The sequence below is a fragment of the Arvicola amphibius genome, chromosome 1, assembly GCF_903992535.2.
Source record: "Arvicola amphibius chromosome 1, mArvAmp1.2, whole genome shotgun sequence".
Classification (NCBI taxonomy): Eukaryota; Metazoa; Chordata; class Mammalia; order Rodentia; family Cricetidae; genus Arvicola; species Arvicola amphibius.
This window is the reverse complement of record NC_052047.1, coordinates 36,801,745-36,825,353: the sequence shown is the minus strand read 5'-3', so window position 1 is coordinate 36,825,353 and position 23,609 is coordinate 36,801,745. Positions and strand designations below refer to the sequence as shown.

General features: G+C 45.4%; 1 protein-coding gene across 3 annotated transcripts in view; it reads left to right on the top strand.

Moving 5' to 3' along the window:
* Positions 1–20,318: 20,318 nt before the first annotated feature.
* Positions 20,319–23,609, top strand: part of N4bp2 (NEDD4 binding protein 2) — a 77,140-nt gene continuing 73,849 nt past the window's right edge. For 2 of the 3 annotated variants that reach the window (XM_042054759.1, XM_042054760.1), the window contains exon 1: positions 20,319–21,238. The gene's annotated coding sequence lies outside the window, so the exon portion shown is untranslated. The remainder of the gene's footprint in view (positions 21,239–23,609) is intronic. The other variant, XM_038322264.2, reaches the window with a different exon arrangement.

Here is a 23,609-nt window from a genome sequence, read left to right as displayed (position 1 = left end):
CTCTGTGGCATGCACGTGGTGCACACACAAAACATTCATATACATAAAATAAAAATAAATATAAAAACCAAATATGTGTCAGGGACCAGCCTTGACAAAAATACCTCTTACCAGGGTAGAGGCATGGGGATTTAAGAAATATTAGTAAAGAATATAAAGATGCGAAAGAAGATAATAAAACAGAGAAACATATAGGATAGTATCAGAAGGGAATTCCAGTGAGTACTTAAATTCACCCACGTTTAATTTCCAATTGCTTTAAATATCCCTGACCCCAGCCGGGCGGCGGTGGCGCACGCCTTTAATCCCAGCACTCGTGAGGCAGAGGCAGGCGGATCTCTGTGAGTTCGAAACCAGCCTGGTCTACAAGAGCTAGTTCCAGGACAGGCTACAAAGCTACAGAGAAACCCTGTCTCGAAAAACCAAAATAAATAAATAAATAAATAAATAAATATCCCTGACCCCTAAAGGTAGGGGTAAGACAAAAATCATACATTAACATGATACAAGGAAATGAACAGACCAGTTGAAGGTCATGGGCTACATTCACAGTTAAACATTCTGTTGCTAGAACAAAATAAGTCACTCTCACACCCTAGACTGATGGAGGAGAGTTATCTGTCTATGTTTCTTTCATTGGTTAATTAATAAAGAAAACTGCCTTGGCCCTTTAAGAGAACAGAAAATTAGGTAGGTGGAGTAGACAGAACAGAATTGTGGGAACAAGGAAGTAGAGTGGGGGAGACGCTTCAGGCATTCGCCTTAGTGAGTCTCCATGCTGCTCCTCTCCGAGATGGACACAGGTTAAGATCTCTCCTGGTAAGGCACACCTCGTGGTGCTACCCAGATTACTAAATATGGGTTAAAGGAAGATTTGAGAATTAACCAATAAGAGGCTGAAACTATGGGCCAGGCAGTGTTTTAAAAGAATACAGTTTCCGTGTAATTATTTCGGATAAAGTTAGCCGGTTGCTGGGAACTGGGCGGCGGGACGCAGTCCCGCCGCTTCACACTACACTAGACCAAAACACTCTGTAGGCAAACTCCCTGGGTGGAATCCAAAGCTCTCCTTAATGGAACTGGAACTTAGTTGGATCCGGAGACTTTTGTTTGAGGTAGGAACAAACCTACTCTTCTATTCCTGGAGCACAAGGTCTGGCTAATAGCAATACCTGGTAATGACAATGACCTTGAGAGAGCAGAAACTCTCTGACCTACACCTAGGTGGGACCTTTGTTTGAGGCAGAAACACAATAACCTTGAAGGAACTAGAGGTGAGTTCCAACTCTCTGACCTTTGATCAATGGTAGAAATAGGCTCACATTTTTGTGCCTCCACAAATAAGATGACCTCACTCAAATGAGGATTATACCAGGTATTTAAAAATAACAGTTGGCTATTATGATTATTTTGTATATAATTTGTTTTGTTTATATCTTATTCATTTCTGAGACAGGAGAGCCCAGGAAAGGATGACCTTGAATTTCTGATTGTTCTATTTCCACCTCTCATGTGCAGGCATGTTCTCCCACATCTGATTTTACAGACTGAACCCAAGGTTTCATGTGTGCTAGGCAAGCATTTTACCAACCGAACTACAGCACCAGCCCTTATTTATTTATTTATTTATTTATTTATTTATTTATTTTTGGTTTTTCGAGACAGGGTTTCTCTGCAGCTTTAGAGCCTGTCCTGGAGCTAGCTCTTGTAGACCAGGCTGGTCTCGAACTCACAGAGATCCGCCTGCCTCTGCCTCCTGAGTGCTGGGATTAAAGGCGTGCACCACCACCGCCCGTCTCAGCCCTTATTTATTTGAGACTGCATGTCACGTAGTCCACTCTGGCCTTAAACTTTCTGTGTAGCTGAGGCTGATTTGATCCTCCTTTCTTTACCTCCTAAATGCTAGGATTACAGGTATGTACCACCATGCCTGATGTCTGTGGTACTGGAGATTAAACCCAGGGCTTTGTACATGTCAGGCAATTGTTTTGCTAATTAAATTATATCATCAAGGGCTGGAGAGATACCACAGAAGTTAAGCACACTGGCTGCTCTTTTAGAGGTCCTGAGTTCAATTCCCAGGAACCATAAGGTGGTTCCCAACCATCTGTCATGAGATCAGCTGCCCTCTTCTGGTGTGTAGGTGTACATACAGACAGAGTACTCATATGCATAAAATAAATAAATAAATTTTTAAAAAGTTTTATCATCAGCTCCCTTAAATTTTGTGTGTGTGTGTGTGTGTGTGTGTGTGTGTCCTGGGCCATGGTGGCACGCACCTTTAATCCCAGCACTCCAGAGGCAGAAACAAGCAAATCTCTGTGAGTTTGAGGCCAGCCTGGTCTACAAGAGCTAGTACAGAATAGGCTCCAATACTACAAAAAAAAAACCTTGTCTCGAAAAACAAAAACAAACAAAAACCAAAAAAAAACCACCTTTCCGTTGGTGTGTGAGAAGGGTTGCGAGTAAAGACACGCACCACAGCTTTAATGATCTGATTCTGAGCATCAGGACTCACATGGTAGGAGGAGAAAGCTGGCTTCTAAAAGTCTTTCTCTGACTCAGCACAAGCACATACTAAACAAACAAGTAAGTGTAAACTGGACATCGCGCATACCTTTAGTCCCAGCACTAGGCAGAGGCGGGCGGATCTCTGTCAATCTGGTGCTAGTCTAGTTCACAGAGTGAGGTCCAGGTCAGGCAGGGTTACATAGTGAATCCCTGTCTCAAAACAAGCAAACGAAAGCAGAAATAAATGTAAAATGATTAGAATAACAACAACAACAAAACTGCCCCTAGCCAGGCAGTGGTGGCACATGCCTTTAATCCTAGTACTTGGGAGGCAGAGTCAGGCAGATTTCTGTGAGCTGGAGTCCAGCCTGGTCTACAAGAGCTAGTTCCAGGACAGGCTCTAAAGCTACAGAGAAACCCTGTCTCGAAAAACAACAAAAAAAAAAAACCAAAACAAACAAACAAAAACCCTGCCTCTGCCTTGATCAATTTGGATATGTCTACAGTTTACTGTGACATGTACAGTCATAGATGCTGGAATGCTCTACTATTCCTAAATAAGTACCATATCTTTGAAAACGCTTCTCTCTTGGCTGACAGTTCTTCTAGTGATTTATTTTACTTTATGTGTAAGGGTATTTTGCCTACATGTAAGTATGTGTACTACATGTGTATATATGTACTGCAGGTATGTATGGGTACTACATGTATGTATGTGTATTACATGCATGTATGTGTACCACATTATGCAGTGCTCTCAGTTCTCCTGAAGCTGGAGTTACAGAAGGTTGTGAGTCTGGCACCATGTGGACGCTGGGTATGGAACCCTGGTCCCCTGGGTGCTCTTAAGCCTAAACTATCTCTCCAGCCCTATCTGTCCACCCAAGCTGATGTTGCTGTATAGGGAAAGTAGGAGTGTATAGATGCTTGCAGGAAGAAACTCGGTGGTATTTTCCTGAGGCAGTAACATTCACTTTGTGTCCTGTGTGCTGAGTAGGAAAGAATGCTTCTTACTGTTTGTTTGTTTCTTTCTTTGCCTCTCTCTCTCTCTCTCTCTCTCTCTCTCTCTCTCTCTCTCTCTCTCTCTCTCTTCCAAGACAAAGTTTCTCTGTCTTCTCTGTAGCTTTTGGAACCTGTCCTGGAACTTACTCTGTAGACCAGGCTGGTCTCGAACTCACAGAGATCCGCCTGTCTCTGCTTCCCAAGTGCTAAGATTAAAGGCATACACCACCACTGCTTGGCAGTTTCCCACTGTTTTAAGTTGACTTCTGTACCCAAGATCATACTGGCTTGTGTATCTGTTGGAGGGAAAAGGGAATGGGGGTGGTGAGTGGGGATGAATTCATTTTGGCTTGTGGTCTGGGAGCTGCAAGGTTGAAGGTGTGCATCTGGTGATGATCTTCTTGCTGGCAGAGTCTTAAGCACAGGACATTGCACAACGAGAGACAGGAGTAAACAGGTCTATGTTATGAACATCTTTTTTTTTTTGGTTTTTCAAGACAGGGTTTCTCTGCAGCTTTTTTAGAGCCTGTCCTGGACCTAGCTCTCGTAGACCAGGCTGGCCTCGAACTCACAGAGATCCGCCTGCCTCTGCCTCCCGAGTGCTGGGATTAAAGGCGTGCGCCACCACCGCCCAGCTGTTATGAGCATCTTAACTAGTGCTGGGGGTGGAACTCAGGAGTAGAGTGTGTGCTTAGGATGCAGAAAGCCTGGGTTTAATTCTCAACACCAAAATTTTTACTATGGTTTTACAATAGGTCTTTCTTGTTAAAGTCCTTTTTTCTTCTCTCTCTCTCTCTCTCTCTCTCTCTCTCTCTCTCTCTCTCTCTCTCTCTCTCTCTCTCTCTCTCTCTCTCTCTCTCTCTGAAAGACATGGTCTCACTATGCAGCCCTAGTTGGCCTGAACCTCATAGAAATCCAATTCTCTTTGCTTCATGCCTATAATATCAGCACTTAGGAGGCTGAGCAGGAGTTTGAGGCCAACCTGGGCTACACAGTGTATTCCAGGTTAGCGTGGGCTACAGAGAGAGACCTTGTCTCAATGCGCTTTCTTCAAAACAGTGTTGGTCAAAAGAGGGTAATAGAGGAAACCACAGAAAATTTTGCTCAACAGAATTAGAGAAAGGGTTTGCTTTTAAAGAAAGGTCAGCCAAGTAGGGAACAGATTTATTCTTAGGGTTTACTAATAGCTGACAGAAGAAAGAGGATGACGTAGAAAGTGGGGGCACCGGGGACACGGCAGAGGTTTACCCAATATCAGCAATAATGAAAGCAACAATGCCGACCCAAGGAGGCACAGAAGGGAATCTGTGAGGGACAGGGCAGGGAAAGGAAGGAGAAGGAAGAGCCACAGTAAGAGTGGCTAAGAGGGTGGTGGGACGGCTGTCCATGCTGCCCTGTGGAGAAGTCCTTTTTCCCACTGAGGCTGATGAGAACTGGATCTGTTTGGGTTTCTAAGAGCTGGAACTAAGAAAAGGAAATCCGACATAGCAGCTAGGGTTATAGAGTACTTGACTATCATACACAGAGCCCGGGTTTAATTCCCAACATAGCATAAAGCAGGTGAGAAGATGCCCACCTGGAAACCAGGGTTCAGGAGGGACAGGCAGTAGGAGCAGAAGCTCATGGCTGTTCTCATCCACAGAGCAAATATAAGGCTAGTCTGGGCTACAAGAGATCCCTTCTCAGTTCTGTATTTTATTTATTTATTAACTGATTGATTGATTGTGACAGGATGTCTCTTTGTAGTTGCCCTGGCTATTCTGGAACTTGCTCTGTAGACTAGGCTGTCTGTCTCAGTATTAAAAAAAAATCTGGGCGGTGGTGGTGCACACCTTTAATCCCAGCACTCAGGAGGCAGAGGCAGGCGGATCTCTGTGAGTTCAAAGCCAGTCTCCGAAGCTACAAAGAGAAACCCTTTCTCCAAAAAAAAAAAAAAAAAAAAAAAAAAAAAAAAAAAAAAAAAAAAAACCAAAGCAAAACAAAGAAACAAGAGAGAGAGAGAGAGAAGGAAGGAAAGGAGTGAGGGTGATGTTAGCTCCAAAACTGATCAGTTATGGAATATCTGACAACCCTATTACAACAGGTTTAAAGTTCTGACGTTAGCCTTAGAGCCTTTGGGGCTTAGGGTTGCTAAGAGCCACCCTCTGGGTTCTTGCCTCTTATCTCACACACCTCACAGAAGCCTTCCGGATTTCATGCTTATAGCTTCTGGGAACAACAAGGCACTGTCACTGATTGACTGATGTGCTTGGCCTGAGAAAGGTGCCACTTTGAGTGCTGCCTAAGCGACAGCTGATTTTTGCCCTAGCCTGCTTCTTTGAGGGCAGGGGGCCAGTGGGCCAGAAGTTGCTGTTCTGGTGGATGAGTCAAAGACGGTAGGAGCTAAGATGGCTGTCAGAGTATCTTCAAGACAATCTCCAGATGTACAATTCCACCTGCATGCTAAAGGACACACCCTCTCGTACTAGGCCAGTTGCCACGCTTACCACCAGACTCATAAACACAGGGGAAGGATACAAAGTCCAAATTCCTAGAGCAATATCCACTCAACCCAGAGGAGGCATGACTATTCCCTCCAGTTATTGGCATATTCCTCCAAAGATATTTTTTCTTTTTTTTTTTTCTTTTGGTTTTTCAAGACAGGGTTTCTCTGTAGTTTTGGAGCCTGTCCTGGAACTAGCTCTTGTAGACCAGGCTGGCCTCAGGCCTCAGAACTCACAGAGATTCACCTGCCTCTGCTTCCTGAGGGCTGGGATTAAAGGTGTGCACCACCACTGCCCAACTCCAAAAAGTATTTTACTCTGCATTCATTAACCCTGAAGCACTAAGAGCTGGGGAGTTAATTTGCCGAAAGGATTTCTCTGTGTAACAGTTCAACGTGTGCCACCTACGCCCAGTCCAGGAAGTTGAGTTTGAAGCGTGTCTTTCAGTCGTGTTCCTGGTGAAGCCTGAAAGCCTCCTTCACTGTGTTCACCTGCTCCCTCATCTGGTTACTGGTTCCACAATTCTGAGAGGGAAAAAAAAATCAGGTCACTCTGGAGGTTTGTCACCACGGACTGCCCTAGTCACCCTCTTTCTAGGCTATATCAGCTACTCACAAAGAATCATAGGCTCAGTGGACAAAAACAACAATTTAGTCTACAGATTTGCTGGGCAGTGGCGGCGCAGGCCTTCAATCCTAGCACTCTGGAGGCAGAGACAGACGGATCTCTGTGAGTCTGAGCCGGCCTGGTTTGTAGAGTGAGTTCCAGGACAGGCTCCAAAGCTACAGAGACACCCTGCCTTGGAAAAAAAAAATTAGTGTGCAGGTCATTCTTGACTTTATTTACCATTCGGGAGTAAAGCTACACTTTCTTTCCCAAACACATGGTAAGTGAGTAGGTGCTGTCCGAAACCCAGGTAGAAGAATTAAAAGTTCAGGTCTTCTCAGACCACAGAGTGGTTCTTCGCCTCAAAATTAAAAATCAATAAATAATTAATAGGAAGGCTAGAAATATAGCTCAGTGACAGAGGACTTACCTAACATGCCCAAGGCCCTGTGTTCACACTCCAGTGCCAAGTACAAAAGAAAGAAAACAGAGTCCCCAGGGTCTAACCAAAGGACCTGAAGAAAAGAGGAACGGAGTGTGGACTGCCATTTCAAAGTTAACCACGGTTCTTATCAGGCCAGTGGAAACTGGCCTGTTTGGAAATTTTGGCCATTATCTCTACAATCCAGACTTCTCAAGAGGTTTGATGAAAGACTAATGAGCTTTTGTTGGTTTTTGGAATTTTGGTTTTGTTTGTTTGTTTTTGTTTTTTTGAGACAGGGCTTCTCTGTGTGTATCCTTGGCTGTCCTGGAACTCACTCTGGCCTCAAACTCAGAGATCTGACTGCCTCTGCCTCCCAAGTGCTGAGATCAAAGGTGTAGGCTGCCACTGCCTGGCTTTTTTCACCTTTTCTTTTCCTTGAGATAAGATATTGTTATATAGCTCAGACTGCCTTGAACTCACTAAGCAACTCAGACTGGCCTGGAACTGGAGGCAGTCTTCTTGCCTTAGGCTCCCCAGAAATTGGCATGAGTGACACCATTTTGGTTTTTCATTTGGTTTGTCAAGAAGCTTACTCTAAAACAACAGCCTTCCATGAGGCAGGGTCTCAGTACCAAGGCTGGCCTTGAACTCCTGACCTGCACCTCCCTGGTGCTGGAATGACAAGTGTCCCGACTTTAATTTAAAGACATTATTTCGGGCCGGGCGGTGGTGGCGCATGCCTTTAATCCCAGCACTCGGGAGGCAGAGGCAGGCGGATCTCTGTGAGTTCGAGGCCAGCCTGGTGGTCTACAAGAGCTAGTTCCAGGCCAGGCTCTAAAAAAGCTGCAGAGAAACCCTGTCTCGAAAAACCAAAAAAAGAAAAAAGAAAAAAAAAATTATTTCGGGGCTTGTTCTTCACAAAGTCATCAGACATTGACTTACCCAAACAGCAGCCTCTCAAGGACACCACTGAACTAAAGAGGTGGTGCTCCAAGGTTGCCTGTTCCAGATTCTGGAGAGTTCAGCACTTCAGAGTGCATTGTGTTCTCTTAGCGGACAAGAGTTCAGCCTGGAGCACCCACTTCAGGAGGCTCACAACCACCTGTAACTCCAGCTCTGGGAGATGCTACACCTCTGCTGGCTGTGGTAATCACCAGCACACATGTATGCAAACACGCAAACACACACACACACACACACAAACGTAAAGTAAATAAAAAAAAACCTATCTCACAAAAGTGGAGAGAATGGCGTTACCACTGATCTACCAACTGTACTTTTAAGAATTTGTCCTAAATAAGCGCATACACTAAATCCCACATGTACTCAAATACTTAAGAGAGAGGGGGAGCTGGGCACAGTAACCCCAGCACTAAGGGCATACACTAAATTCCACATGTATTCAGATACTTAAGAAAAAGGGGGAGCTGGGCACAGTAACCCCAGCACAGAAAGCGAGACGGGAGGAGCAGGAGTTTCGAGTCATCACCCGATGAGCTTGAGGACATCCTGGGCTACGTGAGGTCCTGACTTTATAATTAACTACTGTATAGAGTATTTCTTAATTATTTTACGTGCATTGGTGTTTTCCAGCTTGTATGGCTGTGTGAGGGTGTCGGATCCTTTGGAACCATGTGGGTGCTGGGAATTGAATCTGGGGTCTCTGAAAGAGCAGCCAGTGCTCTTAACCACTGAGCCTTCTCTCCAGCCCATGTACAGGATATTTTTCTGTGGATTTTTTTTCTGAATTTGGAAAATGAGCTCCCTCCTTGAGTTTCAGGAGCATATACCATTAGTACATAAATTTGTTTGTTCCTGGGCCTCAGATTATAGAAGGACGGTAGCAACTTTCTCTCCTTCTTGCTTGCATTGATCCTCTAACCAGATTCAGAAGTCTTCCCATCTTATTTATGTATTTAAATATGTATCTTATTTGGAGTGTAAGCGCAGAGGGCAGAGCAGGTAGGAACTGGAGCCCACAGGAGCCAGGTCTCTCCTTCAGCCTCCTAAGCCGGCTGGCCCTCGCCTGTCTTCAGGTAGGCTCCTGTGTGGCCTTCACCTCCACACCACTTTCCGTCCTGGTTTGATGACATACGCAGCCTTTCCTTTTTGCCCTCTTACATTGCTCAGATGTCTCCTTCAGCATCATCCCAAAAGGGGGACAAAGAAGTGAAACGTTAGGATAGTGTGTATGCCATATTCTAAGTTAAAATTACTCTTAATTCTGAAGTTTATGAGTAATGAACCATCATTATCTTTTGTGGAGAAGTTGAATTCATTCTGACTCACAAGGTTTTGCTCTCCTTTGTTCATCCCTTTGAAAGATTTTTACCTCCCCCTCCCACCTTTCCTTTTACCCAGTGTTTAGAAAATTTCGACTGGGTAATACCAGGAAGGGACAATCAGGAGGACTGTCAAGAATTCAAGGTGAGCTTGGGCTACATAGTAAATTTTAGGTCAGCCTGGCCTCAAGACAATTTTATTCCTAAAACAAGTTTGTTCCTGAGGTTCCTGAGATAGGTTTCATGTAGCCCAGGCTGGCCTCCAATTCTTTGTGTCCCTGAGGATGACTCAGGTACTCCTGCCTCCACTTCCCAGAGTGTTGACATCACAAGTGTGTGCCTCCACACTCAATTATGTGGTGGTGGTGGGGCTCCACTCGGTGTTTAGTGAAGACTAGACCCTCACTCTACCAAGGGCGCTGAGCCCAGCCCATTCCCTCCTTTCTCTTTCTTTCTTTGTTAAGTTTCTCTCCTTATCCCTCCCCTTTTCTTTTCCTTCTTACAGAATGTGAGTACGCGGATGTATAAAATTTTACCTGCAAGGATATAAACTTACTTTTCGAAATTTTTCCTCTGCTCCCTGGATTATTTTTGCTCTCTCTAAGATCTTTTATCGTTCTCCAGCTTGCTTGTTTTGGTGTTGGAAGCTTTCCTGTAAGCCTTGGAGGCCTGTTGATCCCTGGCTGTTTGTTCTGGTTCTCAGTGGACTTATTGCAATTCTGATTGGAGGCTGGGTGTGAGGGGGCAGGCTTGCTGCCTGTGAGATTTTTAGATGGAGGTGGCTAAGCAGCTTGAGTGGGGGTGTTCCCGCACGTGCCTGTGTATGTAGGTATTTTCTCTCTAGCAATTTAGATTCAGGAGAGAGAGTCACTTATCTCCTGCCAGGAAGAATAACCCCGACTTCTGGTGCTGCGGCCCAGAGAAAGGAAGGAAGGGAATATTTAGGGATCTGCCCACCCTGTCTCAGGCCAGACATTTGGTTCTCCTCAGATAAAGGACTTGTGGGGAGGGAAGCAGGGCCCTCTCTCCCTCACCCTCACATCCTCTTTCTCTCTCCCTGTCCTCTCCGTCTGTCCCTCTTTGCCTCTCTCCCAGGCTTCTTTTCTGCACCCCCTCCCTTTCTAACTTATTATGTAGCCCAGGCTACCCTTAAACTTTCAATCCTTGTGCCCCAGTCTCCCCAGTGTTGCAGTACAGGTGTACCCCATGTCCAGCTTACCCCTCCTGTTTGCAGGATCTCATTCCTAATAGAGTCTCTCGACATTCAGTTGCTGAGTCTTCCCAGGACGCGTGGTTTTCCTCTGCCCTCCTAGGAGCTGACTCCCTCTGTTTTCATGTTCATGTGGTGTAGGCTTGTGGGTACAGGTGTCTCCTGGTTTTACGGAAAGGAGGTTTGTTTCCATTTGTTTCGGTTGTGTTTCGGGGAAGTGTTTTAAAGAGAAGGTTAGGGCCAGTGAGAAGGTCCAGTGGATAACGTACTTGCCACCAACCCTGTCACTCAAGTTTGATCCCCAGGATCTCATGGCGTTAACTCTTCTTTAAAGTCTGATAGGCTGTCCTGGAACTCACTGTGTAGGTCAAACCGATGTTGAACTTAAGGCAATGCTCGTGTTTCAGCCTGCTCGGTGTGAGCCACACCATCCAACATGACTGAAATGAAAATGTGAGTATGTGTTAATATACATGGCTATAATTCATCATTTCTCGTCCCTAAGAGGGACTAGGGATAGGATAGTGAGGCCTTGTAGCAAGGAGCACACTTGGTGCCAGATCTCGGTTCCTCAACACTGCTCTTGAACTAGAAGAACCGAGGGTGCCTTGGAGAAGTACTTGATTCCAGGCTGGGACATATTGAACCTGAAAGGTCTTGCGGTACCAGGAAATAAAGACATGCTTGAAAAGAGAAGTGGAAATATCAAAAGGACTCATGAACTAATGACCTTTTCACTTCCAACTGCCAAACCTGGAACGATTTGAGAAACGAAATAAAGAATTATAATGTACAGCATAAAGTCAATGTGTGGTTTTGTGCTGCTTAGTATCATAGAAGGGTTTCCTACCACATACCACCAGCCCCAAATTAAAAATTTACATCTTCTTCAAATTAAAAGCTGTAAATTGAGCCTTTAATCCCAGCACTCAGGAAACAGAGGCAGGCAGATCTCTGTGAGTTTGAAGCCAGTCTGGTCTACAGAGCAAGTTCTAGGACAGCCAGGACTCTTTCACAGAAAAACTATGTCTCAAGGAAAAAAAATTAGAAATTGAGCTCTTGTAAATTGGGGACTGTTCAAGTCCTGATCAAATGTGCTAAGATCATGAGAGACCAAAGGAGCTATCATAGATGGAAGGAGACTAAGGATATATGACTAAGTGCAGTGTGGGATTCTGGAACAGAAAAAAGAACATTAGGAGAAAAGGGGGCTAAGTTCTGGTAAAGGGTAGTTGTTTGGCGAATTATGAAAGTTCTCCCATAAATGCATGTGTTGAAGATATGGTCACCAGCTGGTGGCACTATTTTGAGAAAACTTTAAGAGGTAGGCTTCATTGGAAGAAGTCAGTCACCTGGGATGTGTCCTTGAAGACTCTTTCTCCTCTCAGACTCCTCTCTGTGCCTCTTCTCAACTTCTTTTTTTTTTTCATTTTTGTTTTTGTTTTTGCTTTCTCAAGACAGGGTTTCTCTGTAGTCTGAAGCCTGTCCTGGAACTAGCTCTTGTAGACCAGGCTGGCCTCGAACTCACAAAGATCCGCCTGCCTTTGCCTCCCGAGTGCTGAGATTAAAGGCGTGCGCCACCACTACCCGGCACCTCTTTTCAACTTGTTGGCTGCCATGAGTTAAGTAGCCACTTCCACACCCTCCCCATGCCCTGATGTCTTATCTCAGACCCTGAGTAAAGGACCCAGTGTGTCTTAAACTGAACTTGTGAAAGAAGGCTCGGGAGATGACACAGATTTTAAGAGCACCGACTGCTTGCTCTCCCAGGGGACCTGGGTTTGCTCCTTAGCATCCACACGGTGGCTCACAACTGTCTACAACTGTAGTCTTATAGGATCTGATATTCTCTTCTGGTATACAGATATACATGCAGACAAAACACTCATACACATAGAATACATTTTTTTAAAAAAGGAACTTGTGGCCGGGTGTCTGGAGGCACAGACAGGTGGATCTCTGTGAGTTTGAGGCCAGCCTGGTCTACAGAGTGAGTTCAAGGACAGGCTCAAAAACAAACAAACAAACAAACAAACAAACAAACAAACAAATTTTAAAGAAGGAAATTGTGAAAGAAAGAGTGAGGCCAAATAAACCTTCAGTTCTTCCAACTTTTCCTCTCCGGCTTCTGTCATGGTGCTGTTGTATCTAGAGCAATAGTGTGGGGTAGTTATTACTACCTAATAGTACTACCCAATTATTACCCCATTAACAAGCCGGTTCTGAGGGCTGTGCTCATGCAAGCTGATAGTTTGTAACTTTGCTGTCTGTGGGACATTATCTCAAAAAGTAAAGGTTGTGGATGTGGCTCAGGCTGTAGAAGGCTTCCTTAGCATGCACAAAACCCCAGCACTGTATAAAGTGTGTGTGGTGGTATGTCAGAACATGATCCAAGAATGGAGTCATGTAAGGAGATTTCTGAGTGATTGTGAGAAAACGCAAAGAAACCAAAACAAGAGTCTTGTGACTTTGGTTTTTTCCAAAAACACAGAATTGCTCTTGGATTATGCTTTTGTACCCCTCCCAGCATATCAGATACGAATGAGTTTCCTTCAGATTATTCTTTACAGTTGCCTATTGTTACTTGTTTATATACCTCTGTGGAAAACATGCTTTTGCCATGTGTGGCTTTCGGCTACATGTGGCTTGCCCTTATGATTGTACACTTTACTCTGTGATTCCCCTTAACCCTAAGAGTATAAATTGTCTGTTGCTCTGAATGAAGTTGGCTATGCATGAGATTTTAGTCCACCTCTCAGGTACCACTGCCTCTACATTGGTAAACAGTGGTACGCACTTGTGATCCCAGCACTCAGGAGAGGGAGGTAGGAGGATCAGAAGTTCAAGGATATCCTCGGTTCTAAACCAAGTTGGAGGCAATTGCTCATATTGAGCAATATGAGACCATCTCAAAGGAAAAAGGGGGCAGGCGGAGAAGAGGGAAGATCCGGATGAAGATCTGGATACCAAGGAAAGAGCGGCTCTTGGAGGAATGATGCCCCTCCCTCAGAAGGGTTGGATAAAGTCTGAGTGGTCATGGGGGGGCACACTTACTGACTTGGTGGTGGAAGGCTGATACAGTTCGAGGACAGACTACAGCTGTACCCTCAATGCCAACTCAAAGACTCTTCCATTGAGTCCAGAATCAAGTGATGTTTGTTGACTGTGTTTGCGTGTGAGTCATTACTACGCTATGATTCAATCGTTAGTTCTAGCTGTGTGGCCTTAGGACAATTACTTACTCTGTCTGAACTTTAATTTCCTCTGAAAATGGAGATAATTACTCCAACTGTCGAGGAAGAGATTACTACGTATTTGATAAAATCTGTCTCTTTTTTTTTTTTTTTGGTTTTTCGAGACAGGGTTCTCTGTGGCTTTGGAGCCTGTTCTGGAACTAGCTCCTGTAGACCAGGCTGGTCTCGAACTCACAGAGATCCGTCTGCCTCTGCCTCCCGAGTGCTGGGATTAAAGGCGTGCACCACCACCTTCCGGCTCTGTCTCTATTTCTTATGGTAACATACTAGATAATGTTTGCCTCTTCTAAGTAGAGTTGCCACATAAATGATTGGACCTCAAGTTGCTATTCATCTGTGCTCGACGACTTGATGAAAGAATAGAACCTTTGACATTCATGTACCGAAACAAACTCTGATTGGTGATTAACTCTTCTTGTTGTTGTTTTGCACAGATCCTTATGCTGTAGAGTCCTGGAAGACATCATCTAGCCCAGGCTGACCTCAAACCTGCCTTGGTTGGTCTGCCTGTCTTAGTCTTCCAAGTGCTGGATTGTCCAGGCTGGCTTTGAACTCACTCTGCAGCTCAGGCATGCCTGAACTTGTGTTCCTTTTGTCTCAGCCTCCCATGTACCTTGGATTACATACAGTTGAAACCAGACCTGGCTCTTCCCTCTTTTCATGCATTCCTTTCTTCTTTTTTTCCTGGGAAGAATCTCTAAATTAGCCCAGGTTGGCCTCTAACTTGCAATCCTGCCTCAGCCTCCCAAGTGCTGGCATTACAAGTGTGTACCAACATCCCCAGCATTAGGTTTTTCTCCCTTTTATCAAGCTGAACTCTTATTGAGTCACACAGGTGGTTACAACCCAACACAAAGGTCCCACAAACCATCTTGTCAGGAAAGATGAGTTGAGCTGAGAACCTGTGAGGCTTGCCCTAGCTTCTCTTATTCTTTGGCCAAGAATAAAGGACATAGTTTGTTTTACATAGAACTAACTGCTAATGACTAATCTTTTCCGAGTTAGGATCCACAAAGAAAAATTATGTATTCTTAATTTCCTCTCATTGGATAGAATTGTAGGAAAATGATAACTGGGGAAAAATTTTGCTGGCATGTTTCTTCACCCCCTTGACTGGTCTGAAGACTGGAAACTAGGAGAAGCAGTGTAATGACAGGTTGTGCTTAGAAAATGGAAAAATTGAACCCCAGCTAATAAAAACCTACTACAAGATTGAGTCTTGTAGGGTTGTAAGAACTTGGATCAAGCCATCATGGCTCAGATTCCAAACCTGAACTTCTCAGATTCAATAATGTTTTTTTTTTTTTTTAAATTCAGTTCAACAAATACGTTGCTTGAATCTGTGGGTTTTTTAAATATTGTCTCTTAGAATGACTTGTAAACCAGACTGATGATTTATTATGTAAGAATATAAAGCAGGGTAAGTAGACTCCTGAGTAAATTTGGAGAATGGGGACCTTGGGAGAAGGTTGAAGGGGATGAGAGAGGCAGGGAGGGGAGCAGAGAAAAATGTAGAGCTCAATAAAAATCAATTAAAAAGGAACATAAAGCAGTTTGCTTATTTACCACCTACTTGAGACACTCTTCTTTTGTAGAAAAATCTTCAAGGGAAGCCTAGTCATAGACTGTTTTCTGATTAATGGCAAGCTGGAGCGAGATGACCAAACTAGGGTGAGCAAATTATGCCCCTACAGCTGGCACACCAATGTCTTAGTCAAAATGAGAGGAAACCATATAATCAGGCTCTCCCAAGATGCCTTCAGTTCCTAGTTATGATAGGGGACCACACAAAACTGAAGGCAGCAATCTTTCTAATAAGGATAGAATTTCTAAGAAATGCTTTGTTTTTCTTTTTTATTCTTTTCTTTCTCTGTCTCACTTTTTGAGACAAAGTCTTTGATAGCAGGCTTATCTCAAATTTGACTTGTAGCCAAGGTGACAAGGCTAGTCTTGAACCGTAGCTCTTCCTGTCTCTACCTCTCAAGTGCTGGGGTGCTGGGATTATACATGGTGAACTGATTCTTCTCTGTGATATTATCTTTCCTGGGAGTTGAAATCCTAGCTTTTTGCTACCTCTTCACTGATCCCAATGGAGGGGAAAGAAACGCTTACCAAACTGACAGACTCTGGAAGAGCAGCCTAGGCCTACAGGTCTCAACTCTTCTTTCTCTTGAGTAAATCTGCTATCAGGGGTACTCAATTCCTCCAGGGTCCAGAGGTCACCAGGGCCAACTTCTCCATCACCTAGACTCTGCTTAGTATATGGCATGCTGGCGACTGGTTCTGCCCACCTCAGTTCCCTGAGAGCCTACTTTTTTTGTTTTGTTGTTGTTGTTGTTGTTGTTTGTTTTTCGAGACAGGGTTTCTCTGTGGCTTTGGAGCCTGTCCTGGAACTAGCTCTTGTAGACCAGGCTGGCCTCGAACTCAGAGATCCGCCTGCCTCTGCCTCCCGAGTGCTGGGATTAAAGGCATACACCACCACCACTCTTATACTGCTGGAGTCACATTTCCTAGCCCCACCTCTGGGAATTTCTTGTGTCTGTCTGAAGTGGGAGTTTGCACCCAGTGCCTGCTGCTCCAGTGCTTGGCTGTATAGTAGGGTCTTTTAAGTGAGTCACGCCTTTGTGCACTGAGCCTACCCAAGGGAGCACTTTCTCCGACCCTATGTGGATATTCCAGCCTCCACGTTGGACACCATATGTAATGAGTCTTTCTCTGTCCTGCCAGCCAGCTCCCAAATAATGACATGGAGACTTATTAATTATAGAAGTTCAGCTTATAGTTTAGGCTTGTGCTTAACTAGCTCTTATAACTTAAATCTATCCATTTATATTAATCTACATTCTATCATGTGCATTATCACTCTTTCGTCTTGCACCTCCTGTGTCTCCTGCCCACCTAGATTCCTCCTCTTCTTCCTTTCTCTCTTCACCTGGAAGTCCCGCCTACACCTCCTGCCTACCTATTGACCATTTATTTGTATTTTTTTTACACCAAATCACAGCAGTATATTTTCCCACAGTGTACAAATAATCTCACAACAATACAGTTTTCTTCCTGGTTAAAGAATATACACATCATGGTTATCCTTGGTGGTGGTGGTGGTGGTGCACATGTTAAGCCCCTGTCATGATATGAAAATTCATAGTGATATGAAACAGATGATATAATCGTAGCAAGATTCCAATCTGAGATGTGGCTTATCATAAAAGCCCTCACAAAAATACAGAGCTTATCCCAGAAATGAGGACACTATCCTTGGTTGTGGGTTTTTTTTTTTTAATAATCTTTACCAATCCCCATTTCTCTCCTTTTAGGTTTAGTGTTTGCTGCATGCTTGCGTATGTTGAGAAACTGGATAAAACAAAGGTCTGCTTCTCAAGAGCACCTGTTCCAGCTCCATTTCTTTAAGAGTGGCTGGCTCATCATCATTGTCATGTTTCTGGGGACTGACCCCACGGTCTCATGCATCCTAGGCAGGTGCTCTACCTGCATTCCCAGCCCTCTTCACTGCTTTCGATATTGTGAGACAGGGCCCATGAAGATGCCTAGGCTGCTTTGGGCTTACGATCCTTCTGTCTCAGCCTTCCCTATAGCTGGGTTTCAGGCCTATGTTGACAAGCTGGCCTAAGTAGCAGGATTTGGAAGCACGGACTGTCAAATGCATAGATAAATGTTTCCTCCTATAGAATAAATACAATCTGGATATATCCTGAGACACTTGCCGTTAATTTGACTACTTACTTGTAGTCAAGTAAGTTTGGAGGTATTTAGTATTACAACACTCTTAAAACTCATTATCACATGTGTATCCTAAAGGCTCTGTGAACTTAAGAGGAAAAGCACAGAGCTAAAAGGAACCCTCCAGATTAACACACATATACTATTTACTCACTCGCTGATGTGGCTATTTGCAGGAGAGATCATTTCTCCACCTTCCAAGTGATCAGATTAGAGGGAGGCTGCCACATCTGCCATTTATCTGTGTCCCAGGGCTCTGAAATCTGGTCCTCACACTTCCATGGCGAACATTTTACCCACTGAGCCATGTATGTTCCCAACCTCTGACAACTTTAAGTGATCCTACCTACCTTTTATAGATAATTGTAGAAAATTAGATTTTCTTCATGACTGAGCCCACTCATATCTATAATTTATTGAGCTTCTAACGTGTTCATTATTTAATCAGAGAGCAGATACCATGAGTGGCAACTGAAAGATAAGGAGAGTTTGGAATATTGAAGCAATTCCCCGAGGCCACAAAACTACCATTGTCTGGATGTGGTAAAGAAGCCTGACACAAAACCACTAGAACTTATTTACTTTAGATAACAGCAGTGGGATCTACTATCGTTTCCACAGGCCTTGCTTAGCTTTCATAGTGCTGAGGCTTCACACACTAAGCAAGCACAGGGTGCTGTAACTGACCTACAACCCCAGTCCTGAGACCTGAAACAAGACACGGGATGTCAGTGTATGTTCTGCTTTCTTTTTAATAACATTCTAGCAACAATTCAGGGTGTAATTGGGAATGAAAACAATCAATAAGCTATCATGTAAGAAAAAAACCCAGACAGATTTCCTTTTGATTAGCCATCTGCTGTCACAGGGTGTGCTTACTCACTTAGCACATTTGCTTATGGCGCACAAGTATCTGAGTTTGGCAGTGGGGAAGACGAGGCGGGGTGGAAACGACCTATCTTCCAGGAACTGATAGTCCAGTAATGGAGAGCACACATATGTAAGTAACTGGAATTAACCAGAATGCTGTAAATCAGAATCAAAGACAGAGGAACATAAAGGCCCCACATACTACTTTTTGTTGGAATGAAATCATACTTCGGTTCTCAGGGCAAATATAAACAAGCAGGTTTAGAATTTACGCATTACATATGTTCAAAGTGGCTCTAGATAGAGTAATAGAATTGTGATGCTTTGGCAATTTTATTCACAAAAATCAACGTCATTTTTCAAAACATTTACCGATTTCACCATTTCCTTAAAGGTTAGTCTCTTGACTAAAATTTGAGGACTTACCTCATCAATAAAGGTATTAGCGAGTAGGCATTTTGCCTACTTCTTCACATTTACTTGGTATTTTAAATAATATTACTTTCCCATAATTAATTATAACCAATTATACTAGAGGCAATTGAAGACTGCAGAGGGTGGATCATGAGGAGTAGAACCCATCAGGAATTCAAAAGTCTTACATTTTTTCTTTGAAATTACAGGACACATGAGCTTGAAAGAGAATGTGACAAACAATCCATTTATTCCAATGCTGTCTTCCCTTTGAAAGATGTGTTGTACTTTTCCTATTGGCTTAGAATGGGAACCAATAGGGAACCAGGAGCCTTGTAGCTATTCATAAAGCAAGCCTGGCATTGCGAAAGCTGGTCAAGATTGCTTTGTTCTTTGCGTCTGACTTTCAGAATTTTATGGGGTTGACATTTTTCTTTTGAATAGTAAGCAAAAATAATTCAGCTTGGGTGGTGTTTGCCTTGAATATATATTCTCTAATGTTAATTCCTTTTTTATTGTTTAGACTTAAGATGTGATAAATCTTTAACAGATGTTCAAAAGAAAATCAAGAACTTAAATACAAGTTTATTATCATGTCGAACATACTCCAGGTGAACAAAATTAATATAAATTTGCTAGATTTGTTTCAAGTTTATAATTATTAAGGTTCTTTCATTTCAAAAGTGGTATAATTAGTTATTAGTCTCCTAATAGCTGCCTAGAAGCAGAGTTAATGTTAGGTTCTCAGCAATAGCTATGTATGCTTGGGATTCTGGATTATTACAATTTTTGTTTATGATAATATTTAGAAAAAGCCTGCAAGGTGTTTGTGTAGTAATTTTTCTAAACACTGAAACTCAAGATCTCTAAAAAGACAAAAAGAAAATGAAAATAATTTTTCCTTTTATATTCTTTTCTGTGTGGGAGATTTTTCAGAAAATTTATCATCCTAAGTCTCTGCTGAAATGTTCTAGTTTCTAGAAAAAAACCCACTAGACTTTTTTGAGTGTGAAAGCTTTCAAACCAGACTTAAAAGGGATTTTTTTACTTGTATTCTGTCCAAATTTACATTCAGTTTAAGTAATTGCCGTAACAGCATTGACAGATAATCTGTATCTTTGATGTACATGAATACTTTATCATGAGGTTAGTTTACTGCTGCGGGGATGGGGGTGGGGTGGGGCAGCGAACAAATACAAAGTAATTACAAAGAGAGAGGAAACTCCTGAAGAAAACAGAAAAGGCGAAGCGGTCAGTACCATCATTAATCAGAAGGCTAGTGTAAGACACTTTTGTACTCTGAAAGCACTGACCGTTGCATGTCAGGACAGAACAAATTAAACAGGGAAGAGCAGCAGAGTCCAGCAAGAAAAACATGGAGCGGGTTTAGGGGACGGGCTAATAATCCAGGATCCTAAGAGGGAAGGGAACACTGTTGCTTTTTCTTGGCACCTGAAAACTCCAGCTCCACGGGGGCAAAGGCTGCAGCTCTTTTGGGCTCGGGCCAGCGTGTGCCGACCGCACGTTGGCGGCGCGGGCCGGGAGCCGGCAGCCTCCGTCCGGGTCGCTGCGGCCGCGGGGCCCTTTGTTTCCCGCGGGGCGCCGCCGCCAGTCTGCCCCGAGCGAGCGGGGGCCCCCGTGGGGGACAGCGCGGGCCCCATCGCCTCGCCCCTCCGACCTCGCAGCTGCAGCCCGGCCCGCCCCAGCTCCCAGTTCCTCCCTCGCTGCCCGGGCCAAAAAAACGACCTTGTTTTGCTTTTCGGGAGAGAGGTGAGGGCTTGACCCGGCCGCGGCTCCCCGGGGCGTTTACTCAAGCCCCGCGTCACCGCGAAGGGACCCGCGCCCGCCTTCCCCGGAGCCCGAGGGGACGAAGGAAGCGCCGCAAGCTTCCGGGAGAGAGAGAGCCCTCGGGGCCCCGGGTCCCGGGCTGCGCCGCCCGCCAGGCCCGGGACTCACTTCTCAAAAGGGAGCCCGCGAGGTGACAGCACCGGTGGGCTGGGGTCTCCGGGCCAGCGCTCCGCCGTGGGCCGACACACCCGGGCCGAGCCCCGCGGGAACTGGAGCTGTGTGGCGGAGGTCACAGCCCTGAGTCGGGGCGGGGGCGGAGGGCGGCGATCCACCTGGCTACGTGGCAGCCATTGCGGCGGCCGCGAGACCCCTCCCCACGCGGCCGCCCACCCGCCCTCTCGCGGCGGGCTCCTGCGCACGGCGGGCTCCTGCGAGGCTGCTCTTCCCGGGTCGGACGGAGAGCGGCACTGTGTCCCCGCTCCGCACGCTCGCGGCTGCGTCTCTCCCCCACCCCCTCGCGGCCACAGCTGCTCGCCAGCCCCGCGCCGCGCCGGAGAGAGCGCAGTGGCGGCGGCGGGAAAGGGTTGCGGACCCGCGGCGCTCGCTCACTCGACGACGCGGCCCGGGCCTCGACGTCCCCGCTCCCGCGACAGGTAAAGACGGAGGCTGGGGGAAGACGGGACGGGACCCGGGGAGAAGGGGGCCGGAGGGAGAAAGAGAAGGAAGGAGGAGAGGGGGAATATCCCGGGAGCGCGGAGCCCACAGAGGAGGGCCCGAGGCCGGCGGCGAGCGACGCGGAGACCCGGGCAGGCGCGGGCCGGGCTCCGGGCGGAAGGGGAGTGAGGCGTCGCGGGAGGCGGGCCCTGGCGCGCGGCCCGAGGCCGAGAGAAGGCGGGCGCCGCGGCCGCTTCCCGGGCCTCCAGCGCCTGGCGGGCCTCCAGGCCGCGACACACCCCTCCCGCCCCTGGGGCTCTCCCGGTGCCTTCTCGCCCCGACTTGACCCCGCGCCCCCGCGAGCTCTCCGCCGGTTCCCAGGCCGAGCCTTCTGGGAACTTGGGCCGCCTGCCCGGGCACGTAGTGCTAGTAGAGGTGTTTATTTACTCACTCCCGGAGCACACACGCTCGCTTGCTCGCCCGCCGCCCGCGGGCTCGCCTCCCTCTGGGACTGTGCGCCTGCCACCCCGGCCCCTTCCCAGCTCCAACTTTCCCTCCCGCTCTTCGAGACCCAGTGCGAGCTCTCTGGACACCGGCTTCTAGAGAATGAGTCATACCGAGGGCAGAGTTTATCCCGTTGGCGCTTTTGGTTACGACACTTTGATTCCCCCCTTCCCCGAAAAAGAGCGGAGGAATTTATTATTATTATTATTATTATTATTATTATTATTATTATTATTATTATTTTAAGTCGAAGCCACATCTGAGCTAGGGCCCGCAGGTTTTAGGGAATCCTTCCGCAACTGTCTTTAGGAGTAGCAGCTGAAATTTGCTGCACCGACAGGTTTGTACACATTCCTGCCATGCAGTGGTTGTAACGTCTCCATAGCACAGTTCTGACGCCGGAGGGATTGGCTGCTTTTTCTACTCCATGCTGCTGAGCCAATCAGGAAGCGCGGCTTGCCTGGAGACTGGTTAACTCAGAAAAGGTGGGGATTGGTTGAGCTCGGGAAGAAAATCCCGGAGATAACCTGGCCTTTTAGAAAACAATGACTGATTTGCCGCTGCCTCCCCCGCTCCCACTTGTTTATTTTAATACGTTATCCTTTGGTAACAGTATTCGCTTTTTTAGTCCTTTCGCGAAATCGCTTCCACTGTTGTCTTTCAAATTAGCTCTCGACTGCAACTCATTTGAACTCGTATGGCTCAGGTTTCACAGAGATAATTTTTAGAAATATAAACATGCGTTTTGTGCATTAATAACTGTGATTCGGTTTTCTTTCAGCGGATTTTTGTTGTTGTTAATGGTCATAATTGAAGTCAGTTTTCAGTTACTATGCCAACGTATTATTTAAATGTTCTGCGAGGATTGGGGGGGGGACGACTACAGTGGTGGAGGTGGTGGGAAGAATTAGAAAGAAATGGCTGTTGCTCCTCTGCAGAGAGGCCGCGATTTAGTTCACAGGCGAAGAGAAAAGAAAACAACAAAAACCAATAAACACCCCAACCTGGAAAGGCATAAGAGAAAGGCTTAAGAGACCTGCCTCTCCTGTCTGTACTCTCCGGGTCTGTGCACCTGTTGACTTTAGTCGCTGTGAAGCGGAGACAGTGGCAGCACTGAACTTCGTAGAAAAATGGGCATAAGTTATGGTAAAGGCATGTGTCTTGTATACAGTTAGAGGCTAACTACTATCACTGGAGATGTGTTTTTTAAAAAATTTCCTTTTAAAACCATCATTAATCCTGATTATCTTTGCCTTTGGATATACAAAGGAAGCTTAATTTTATTTTTTGAGATAGGATCTTGATACGTGAAGCCTTGGCTGGCCTGGGACGTCCTTTATTGTTCATGTTGGCCTCGTCCTTTATTGTTCATGTTGGCCTCATCCGAAAGATCGCCTGCCTTTGCTTCTCAGGTGCTTAACTGGCCCCCGGACCCAGAGGGCAGTTTACTTACTAGTCAGCTTGACTTTTAGAAAAGAAATGCCCGTTTTCTTTGTCTTCCTTTCAATCTTTCATATGCAAAATAATGTAAGCTTGGGGAAGAGCCATCTGTTAGGTCAAGTAGTGAATCACAACATATATCTCTTAAATTCTGTTGAAAATGGTTTATGTAGGAATTGAGATCAAAGTTCTTTTGATACTCCCTGTGCTAGGCAGAGTAATACATTATTCCCTTTACTGCCTTCACGTTCATGGCAATCAAATCACACATACTGATGCCAGGTACTGTTTTAAGGACTTTATGTATAGTATTCACATTTAGTTCACCTTACTATGAAATTTGCATGCGTTGTTTTCAAAAAGTTTTGTTTTACAGGCAAGAAAAGTGGGAACTATTCAAATTGCTCAAAGTCACCCAAGCAAGGT